The sequence below is a fragment of the Oryctolagus cuniculus genome, chromosome 2, assembly GCF_964237555.1.
Source record: "Oryctolagus cuniculus chromosome 2, mOryCun1.1, whole genome shotgun sequence".
In the NCBI taxonomy this organism is placed as follows: domain Eukaryota; kingdom Metazoa; phylum Chordata; class Mammalia; order Lagomorpha; family Leporidae; genus Oryctolagus; species Oryctolagus cuniculus.
This window is the reverse complement of record NC_091433.1, coordinates 157,479,822-157,490,196: the sequence shown is the minus strand read 5'-3', so window position 1 is coordinate 157,490,196 and position 10,375 is coordinate 157,479,822.

The window sequence follows — 10,375 nt, the reverse complement described above, 5'->3', positions numbered from 1 at the left end:
ACTCTCAGGAGAGTCGCTCTCACTCACAGCAAGGATGCATGGGCCATGACTCTGCCACTCACCATTCACCTGACCTCAAGCAAGTCGTACAAAATAGAGACGATGCCAATACTGCTTGCACCTGCAACCACTGTCCTGTTTGTCTTCACTTATCATCTCGTGCCTGTCTCCCTCTCTGAGCTAGGACCTCTCTAGTGCTAGTTTCACCCCCTCACATCCACACCCACACACATGCGCTTCACACCCCAAATTGGTTCCTGGCTTCCCCACACGCAATTTTAAACAGCTTTATCGATACATCATTCACATACTATATAGTCCATCCATTTAAAGGGTACAGTACAATCGCTTTTAGTATACTCAGAGCTGTATGCCCATTACCATACTCAATTTTAGAATATTTTCATGGCTCCTCCCAAAATCCCATTAGATACCCCTTAGCCATTTATCCCGTTAAATATCCTTTAGCCATCACCTCCCAATTCCCCATCCCTCCAAGTCCAGCCATAGGCAATTACTAATGCATTTTCTGCCTCTATTCATTTTGTTTAAATGCATCATATAGGAGTGGGCATATGGCTCAGTGGTGAACACACCACTTGGGACACCTGCATGCCATATAAGAGTACCTGGGTCTAAGTCCCATTCCAATCCTGATCCTAATCTTCTGAAATTAAGTCCCGTGGGAGGCACCAGGTGATGGCGCACATACATGGTGCTTTGGGTTCCTGTAATCCATAGGGAAGACCCAGACTGAGTTCCTGACTTCTGGTTTCAGCTGGCCCAGCTGTAGCTGTTGTGGTCATTTGAGGAGTGAACCAGTGGTTTCTCTGTGTCAGTGCGTGTATATATCTCTTTCTCTATCCCTCTCTGCCTTTCACACAAATAAAATGAATAAATTAAAAAATTCTTAGCAGAAACAAAAAATAAGAAGAGTAACACAACATGTGCCTTTGTGACCTACTTTTTTTTTTTTTTAAAGATTTATTTATTTCTTTGGAAGAGTTACACAGAGAGAGGAGAGGCAGAGAGAGAGAGAGAGAGGTCTTTCATCCGCGGGTTCATTCCCCAGATGGCCACAATGGCTGGAGCTGCGCCCATCCGAAGCCAGGAACCAGGAGCTTCTTCCAGGTCTCCCACGCAGGGGGAAGGGGCCCAAGGACTTGGACCATCTTCTACTGCTTTCCCAGGCCATAGCAGAGAGCTGGATTGGAAGTGGAACAGCTGGGACTATAACCGGTGCCCATATGGGATGCCGGCACTGCAGGCCAGGGTGTTAACCCACTGCACCACAGCGCCTGCCCCCCCCCCTCTTTTTTTAACCTACTTCTTGCACTTAACATAATGTTTTCAAAGTCCATCCATGTTGGAGCATATATTAGCACTTCATTTCTTTTTATTGCTGAATAATATTCCATTGTATGCATATAGCATATAGTATTTCTCAATGACTACTATGCACAAAGCAGCTATGAGCATTCACATGTAGATACTGATTCATTTCTCTTGGGTAGACACCCAGGGACAGAATTGTTATGTGACATAGTAACTTTATGGTTAAGTATTTAAGGAATTGCCAGAATGTTTTTCTTTCTCTCTCTCTCTCTCTTTTTTTTTTTTTTTTTTTTTTTTTTTTTTTTTTTTTAACAGGCAGAGTGGACAGTGAGAGAGAGACAGACAGAGAAAAAGGTCTTCCTTTTGCCATTGGTTCACCCTCCAATGGCCGCCATGGCCAGCGCACCGCGCTGATCTGATGGCAGGAGCCAGGTACTTATCCTGGTCTCCCATGGAGTGCAGGGCCCAAGGACTTGGGCTATCCTCCAGTGCACTCCTGGGCCACAGCAGAGAGCTGGCCTGGAAGAGGGGCAACCGGGACAGAATCCGGCGCCCCGACCGGGACTAGAACTCGGTGTGCCGGTGCCGCAAGGCGGAGGATTAGCCTAGTGAGCCGCGGTGCCGGCTGCCAGAATGTTTTTTCAAACCAGTGGTGCCATTTTAAATTCTACCAGCAAAATACGGTTTCTCCACATCCTTGCCAACCCCCACTATTATCTATATTCTTTTTCTTTTCAAAGATTTATTTATTTATTTATTTGAAAGGCAGAGACAGCAGCAGCAGAGAGAGAGAGAGAGATGTCTTCCATCTGCTGGTTCACTCTCCAAATGGTCACAATGGCCAGGCCTAAGCCAGGACCCAGGAGTTTCATCCTGGTCTCCCGTGAGGGTGCAGGGGCCCAAGCACTTGGGCCATATTTCACTGATCTCCCAGGTGCATTAGCAGGGAGCTTGATCAGAACTGGAGCAACCAGGATCAGACCGGCACCCATATGGGATGCTGGCACTGCAGACAGCGGCTTATACCACAGTGCCGGCTCCTATCTTTTATTATTGAGTCGTAAGTTACTTATATATTCTAACTACAAGTACCTTATTAGATATATGACTTGCAAAAAATTTCCCTTCAAAGCAGAAAAACTTTTAATTGTGATGCCATTCTTAGTAACTTTTCTAAGTGGCATAAAAAGTAGAGGCAAAACGATCACAATTTATAGATAATATGGTAGTTTATCCTGAAAACCCCAGAAAACCTGCTGAACCACTGTTATCAACAAGAGAATTCAGTAGTGAAGCCAGCTGGAAAATTAATAGTTTATAAACAACTGCTTTTATACATAAAAATATGGATGAGTTGGAAGACACAGTGGAAGATCCTATTTTCAATAACAAAGTATAAAATAGCCTTAAAATGTGTAATAAATATTTGAAGAAAACTTTCCAATATTCTTGAAGACACAAAAGGGACTTGGAAAAAATGGAAAGGTATGCCATATAGTTAGACAGTAGCCCACAATCCTGCAAATGTCAACTCTATTCAGTTATTTTACCAACCCAACACTCTCTCTACAGATACCCAGGGGACCTTTTTACTGGAACCAGAACAGTTGATTCTAAAGTTCATATTGAAAAAGAACCAAGTATAGGCATGAAAGCTGGGGAAAGAAGAGAAGTAAGCAAGCTTTGGGGTGAGAATCGAGAAAGCAGGACTGCAGGCCCGGTTCTGCCCTAACAAACGAAAGGACCACTCGACATTTCAGTTGGGGCATGAGCTTCCTCACCAGCCAAAGGATGCACCCAGGCTAAAGTAGATGTCTAATCTTCCTTTCAGCTCTACAATCCTCTGATTAATTTTGTCATAAGACTATTAGTTCAAATGCTCCAGATTTAGTTGGTACCATGTCCAGGGCAGTTGAGCTTGGCAAAGCACCTAAGAGAGTGTTTAGCTGTGTCTGTGAGCTTTTGAGACTCGAGGAAATCCCTTTGGCTAAAAGTGGTCCAACCCTTACCCCGATTCTGTCTCTGGTATTGCTCTAGGGGTTTAATTGATTGATTTGACTGGACTTCTCTCTCAATCACCTGCCTAGAGAAGTCAGCAACGTATCTGCGTGTCGGCTCCACTCTGATACTCACTTAGGAGCCAGTCTGAAAGGAGAAGGGAGAAGACAGGGAGCAGGGATCTAGCAGAAGGAGGGGCCCTAGGGTGAGGGAAAGGGTGAATGAAGACACAGGAAAGAGAAGATGGAGACAGAAACCAAACAGTGCGGATAGCTCAGCCCAAGAGAGTCCGTTCTGACAGCATCACCCCTGTTGAGCCAGCCCACAACACAAATGGAAACTCAGAAGATTCTAGACATACACCCAAACTGCAGTTAAGTCAGTCAGTATCCTTCCCTATGAAAGAGTAACTGCATTACAGATTAAGCTCAGTATGTGTCCCTGGGAACAGAATCATTTGCACGAGAAGGAAAGGAAGACATTCCCTTCTATTCGCCTCCCAGTCAGGAAGGACATTCTGCGGAAGGGAAGATTTGAAAGTAGGTCGAAGCGAAGGGGAGGTGATGCATCGTGTATTTGTCAGTTTTTCATTACTATAACCAGGTGCCCAAGGCAACTAACTTTATAAGAAGAAAAGAATTATCTGGCTCATGGTTTTGGGGTCCACAGTCCAAACTGGGCATCCCCATGGGTTTGACCCCTGATGAGGGTAGCAGTGGGAGGTGAGGAAGGATCACATGCATGGTGAGCCAGGGCGCAGACAGAGCAGCTGGGCCCAACCCAGCTTTCGTGTTGTGTTGTGTTTTGTCTTAATGATGTATATTATTTGTTTATTTGAAAGGTAGAGTGACAAAGGGAGATAGGGAGGGACACAGATCTTCCATTTGCTGGTTCATCCTCAAACGACCAGGCCAAAGCCAGGAGACTGGAACTTCATCCAGGTCTCTCACATGCATAGCAGGGGCCCAAGCACTTGGACCATCTGCCACTGTCTTCTCAGGCACATTATCAGGGAACTGAATCCGAACCAGTTCAATGCAGGACCTGAACTCGTGCTCATGAGATGCCAGCACTGCAGGCAGTACCTGAATCTGCTGCATCACAACACAGTCCCCTGTTCGGGTTTTTATAATCAACTCTTCTATAAGAACTACCTTCTGCAGTCACAACCCTAATGCCCTAAGGACCTCCCACTAGGCTCACCTCCCAAACACTGTGATTGGATTAAGTGTCAGCCCTCCTAGTTTCATTAACTCATGACTTTGACATTTAAATTCCCATGTGAGCTTGGGAAACAAGCTCAAACCATAGTACTTAGACAAATCTTGTTAGGATGGACTTTCTCCCAAATCCAGAGAACACAAGAGAGGGAAATGGGGGTGTGGCAGAGGTCCAGGAGGAAATCAACCTTTACTTGAAGAAAATGAGGGACTGAGGAACTGGGGAAGAGACACTGGCCTGGGGGAGCCAAGCACAGTGAGATGTTCTACAATGCATGGACATAAAGTAAATCAAGCAACGTTCTCTATGGGAAGGGGCCACTTCCCCAGGACCCAGCCCTGCATGGGAGTTTGGAGGCTCTGGGGACTGGAATAGCTCCCTCTGATGAGCAGACCACCCCCAGCACTCTTCACCTAGACTTGGAAATGTAAATCACACCATAGGTTTGCTAGCGCCAGGCCACAGCTTGAATCCAAGCAAGTCAAGTAACTGCTAAGCTCTCCCCGAGAGTCCAGCTTCACATTAAGTAAGGGCTGAGGGGAAGAGAGAGGAAGCAGTGTGTAGGATCCTTGTGCTAAGGAGCATAAAGCTGGAAAAAGAACAATTCATGACTGGGAAATTGTATGGCTCAGAGAATTCATCCAAATCTAGCATTGAGAAGGTAGAACTCGATGCCACCATGTGTCAAGAGGCTAAGGTCCCTCTTCCTGCCTGCCTGCCCCTGGGTCCACCCAGGGGTGCAAGAAGCAACTTGCCTTCTGGAAGCTTTGCTCTCACTTGGACTCTATGTGAGAACTTTTCCTGCCCTGTCTTTGTTTGAAAAGTGAACAGATTTTCCTGTGACAATAGCCAAAGAAACAGAAAATAAATCAAGGGAGGAGTGGCAAAGGGCAGCCCTGGAAGTGAAGTTAAAATATCTCGGCTTGGTGAAGACACAGCGAGATGGTTTTCTCCTCATAGTGGACGCTCAGCTTAGGGGTATGGAGGTCAAGTGCTCCAACGGATCTGGGGACAAATTCTTCTCCCTGACAGCTCCACCCACTCCCTTCCCTCCCTCTTTCTTCCAAAAGCCTTTTGCAGGCAGCACCTCTCAGCTCCCAGAACCAGTCTGGAGCAGTGATTAAAATACTGCAATGCCAGGAACCATTTTTTTTCCTTCTTCTTCTTGTTCACCTTGGCAAATGCTTGAGCCAACTAAGACCCAGTGAGTCCCTTACGAGTGACAATCAAGGTGCTGGAGAGAAGTCAAGGAACTCGCCAGGCATGGGGCCAGTCCTCGGGAAAGGGGCTGCTGGAGGAAAGGTAGGATTTTGGGAACACTCTCTGCAAACACTGCATCCCCCCAGGTCACACTGAAGCCTCTCTCCGGCCTCAGTGGTTCCCTCCTTACTTTTCCCATTCCCAAGGACAAGAATGGCTTCCGTCTCCACCGGTTTACTACATATTACAGTTATAATAAAACCCAGGAAAGGAAATAATGCAAAACTCAAGACCTTACAGAATCTGACAACCCTAAAGAGTCCTTTCCACAACACCCCATGTCCCATGGACCATCTTCCACTGCTCTCTCAGGCGCATCGACAGGGAGCCAGACCAGAAGTGGAGCGGCTGGATCTCGAACCAGTGCCCAACGGGATGCCTGTGTCACAGGCAGTAGCTCAAGTAGTTGAGTCCCTACCACCCAAAGACCAGATTTCAAATAAATACAATGAATATTTTATAAACAGCAATAAGATTTGAGAGCTTATGTATCATCTTATTAGGGGAAAGGAAGGTAGGACGAAGGCCACTTGGGGGAGTATGAATGACTTTTAGGAGAGAATAACGGATGGGGAGTATGAGTTTGTGACAAAGTTTGTTTGGGTGTGGTGTCAACTTTTAGTATCCTCTCCTGTGGTAAGAGTCAGGTTTCCCTAGTCAGCGAAACTCCTGAAGAGGGGATTTCCTACAACTGAGCTGCTTTTGGGAGCTTTGTCTTCAAGCAGACAGGTTCAGAGAGAGTTTCTTCCTGCATTGGCTGTTTTTCAAATGCTTTAAGATCAAAATAATCAATATACCTGCAGCATGTTGTGGGCCAATCTCCTGAACTCCTTCAACTCCTTGTGGGCAGGAGGGAGAGCCCAGGGTCTGGCTCTCCATAATGTTTGCTGAGTGACATCAGAGGTGAGAGGTGAAGGCAGATGCAGCCCTTTTGTGCAAGTCTGGCCATGCTGCCGCTCTCTGTGTTAGGTCTGTGGTCCTCACAGTGAGTCACAGTGGATAGCCAGGGCACCCAAAACCTCCCAGATATGTGTACACACAGAGTTTTAAGGGAATCCACATTCTAGAGTTTCAACGTCCATGACTATTTTTCCTAAAACATCTGCCTGAGAAGGTCTCATGGGTTCCCCTTCCCGACTTGTTTGCACAATCCCACTTTACCAAAGAAAGGGACCTCCCCACAACCCCGTCCTGAGCGGTAGTAACTGCCGGGGACCGTTCCCGGGAGACAGACTGCCCGGGCATCCGACTAAGGGGAAACTTGAGACCTGTTTAATGAACCATCTCGACCCTTCATCCCTGAGTGTTACTGCCAAAGAACAATCTCTTCTGGGGGAGGGGTCCCGAGAAAGCAGAAAGGGTGCCAGAAGAAACAGTGAAGGTGGCAGCCCCTTACTTCCTGCAGGTGACAAACTCACGGCAAACCTCTGTCCCTGCTCTTTCACTAGAGCTGGAGTTCACGAACGGGACTGCAGGCAGCACGTGTGCCAACATGCTTGCCTGAATTACAAAGTGAAGCCTGACTTTTTCTGACTGAGAGTCACTCTGATTTGGCCACTTGGTTTGATGGTGAGTTTTGGTTTGACTGCTTTTGTTTAAAGATAGACAAAGTTCATGAATTGAATGAGTGTAACCTGCAGCTCCAAAAAAGTGTTTATATATATATATATATATATATTCTATTTAAAAATAACTTTGCATGAGCAAGGCAAATTAAAATGAATAACCTTTTGATATTTTAATAGCTCTTTCAACACATATGCGGTTAAAAATGCACTTCTATCTGAAACAGTGACCCGACATAGGTGTCATTCCAGAAGGCATGGTAGGGTAGGGCCTTTCCACTGTATTTTCTAGAAATCTGGAGTCTGAATAAATGCAATGACTAAAAATAAACGTCCCTGGTCAGTAGATTATCCATTCCTTTCATTTAACTAAGTGGATGGAAGACATAATTTGATTGTCAGTGGATCACTAAAAACAATTTTTGATGACAGGTCACCATGTGATTTTGACATACGAGAAGTTAAAAAAGAATTGTGTATCACTGCTCTAGCATGACTCTTCCTATCTCATCCTATTTCTATGAACATGTTTTCTTTTTCTTTTTTAAGATGTTTTTCATTTTATTTATTTGATAGGTAGAGTTACAGACAGTGAGAGGGAGAGACAGAGAGAAAGGTCCTCCCTGAGTTGGTTCACCTCTCAAATGGCCGCTACGGCCAGAACTGCACCGATCCGAAGCCAGAAGCCAGGTGCCTCCTCCTGGTCTCCCACGCGGGTGCAGGCGCCCAAGCACTTGGGCCATCCTCCACTGCCTTCCCGGGTCACAGCAGAGAGCTGGACTGGAAGAGGAACAACCGGGACTAGAACCCGGGGCCCATATGGGATTCTGGTGCCGCGGAGGATTAGCCAAGTGAGCCACGGCACCGGCCCCTGAACATGTTTTCTCAGCATATATATCTACAAGAAAAGAAAACCAGGAATAGCATTAAAGCTAAACACTGTTTCATTCAGCTAATAAGCAATATTCATCCACAGATAGAAGAATAAACTGAAAAAACCAAGCCCTACCATGTCAATAAAAGATGTATTTCCTGGGACATTATAGCTATTTATTAAAATGTATATTTTATTTATGGCATTTTGATCAACTATATAATAAAACTATTTTAATGGATAATCCAGAGATTGGTTTCTTACACTGAGAGCTTATGATCACAGGAGGCTTGTCCAATTAATTTCAATATATACAATCTGCTAAAAATTTTAATCTTAACTTTTCATTTGAGAGGTGGATGTGTGGCAGGGATAGGTACCTCCCATCTTCTTGTTTGCTCCCCAAATGCCCACAATGGCCTGGGGCTGGGCCAGGCTGAAGCCAGGAGCCCAGGACTCAGTCCAGGTCTCCCACATGGGTGGCAAGGATCCAGGTACACGAGCCATCACTGCTGCTTTCCAGGATGAACATTAGGAAGAAGCAGGAATCAAGAGTAGACCTCGGGAGCCAGCACTGTGGCAAGAGGTCCAGCTACCGCCTACGATGCAGCATCCCATATGGGTGCCAGTTCCTTCCCAGCTGCTCCACTTATGATCCAGTTCTCTGCTAATGGCCTGGGAAAAGCAGCAGCAGATGGCCTGAGTGTTTTGGCCCCTGCCACTCACATGAGAGACTTGGCTGCAGCTCCTGGCTCCTGGCTTTGGCCTGGCCTGGCCCTAGCTGTTGGGTCCATCTTGGGAAGTGAACCAGCAGATAGAAGATTCTCTCTGTCCCTCCATCTCTTTCTCCTCTCTCAGTAACTATGACTTTTTTTTTTTTTTTTTTTTTTTTTTTTGACAGGCAGAGTGGACAGTGAGAGAGAGACAGACAGAGAGAAAGGTCTTCCTTTACTGTTGGTTCACCCTCCAATGGCTGCTGCGGCCGGCGCGCTACGGCCAGCGTACCACGCTGATCCGAAGGCAGGAGCCAGGTGCTTCCTCCTGGTCTCCCATGCGGGTGCAGGGCCCAAGCACTTGGGCCATCCTCCACTGCACTCCCTGGCCACAGCAGAGAGCTGGCCTGGAAGAGGGGCAACTGGGACAGAATCTGGCGCCCCGACCGGGACTAGAACCCGGTGTGCCGGCGCCGCAAGGCGGAGGATTAGCCTAGTGAGCCGGCCAACTATGACTTTCAAATAAATACATAACTCCTTTTAAAAAACAGGAAAGAGGCCAGCACCGTGGCTCACTTGGCTAATCCTCTGCCTGTGGCACCGGTATCCCATATGGGTGCCAGGTTCTAGTCCCGGTTGCTCCTCTTCCTGTCCAGCTCTCTGCTGTGGCCCGGGAAGGCAGTGGAGAACGGACCAAGTGCTTGGGCCCTGCACCCACATGGGAGACCAGGAAGAAGTACCTGGCTTCGGATCAGCGTAGCTCCAGCCGTGGCGGCCATTTGGGGGTGAACCAATGGAAGGAAGACTTTTCTCTCTGTCTCTCCCTCTCACTGTCTGTAATCTACCTGTCAAATAAATAAATTAAAAATCTTAAAAAAATTCTTTAGGAGGAGCAAAATGAAAATGCAGATTCAAGGAGAAGTAAGAACAATGTAAAATTTCTGGCTCAAGAGCTTATTCATGTGTTTTTTAAACAGGTGATGGTGGGTCTCAACTTGCTATGGTATTTATATTCCATTGGAAGCATTAAAAGAGCAAATGTTACAGTTTTATTTTATAACTGTCAAATTTTCAATATGCCCAATGTTTCACTCTTTGAAATTTCCATTTAGGTTTGTGATGACAAGCCTGTAGCACTCTTTGTTCCAGCTTAACTGCAGAATGTTTGTGCACAGGTCGGAAGGGCCTGGGACTGGTGTGCAGGAGGCACAGGGCAGAGGTGCAGGAGCCCAGGGCTCACTGCCTGCAGCACAGCTTTGTCCCTGCTGCCCTCTCTGCACGTTCCCCAGAACCAAGCAGAGGGAAATCCTGCGCCTCCCTCAGGGACTGCGCTCTCTGTCCACACAGCACAGGTGCCCCGGGACTTTCAGGCCTCAGACCCCTCCAGGCCCTCTGCCCTGATCAGAGAT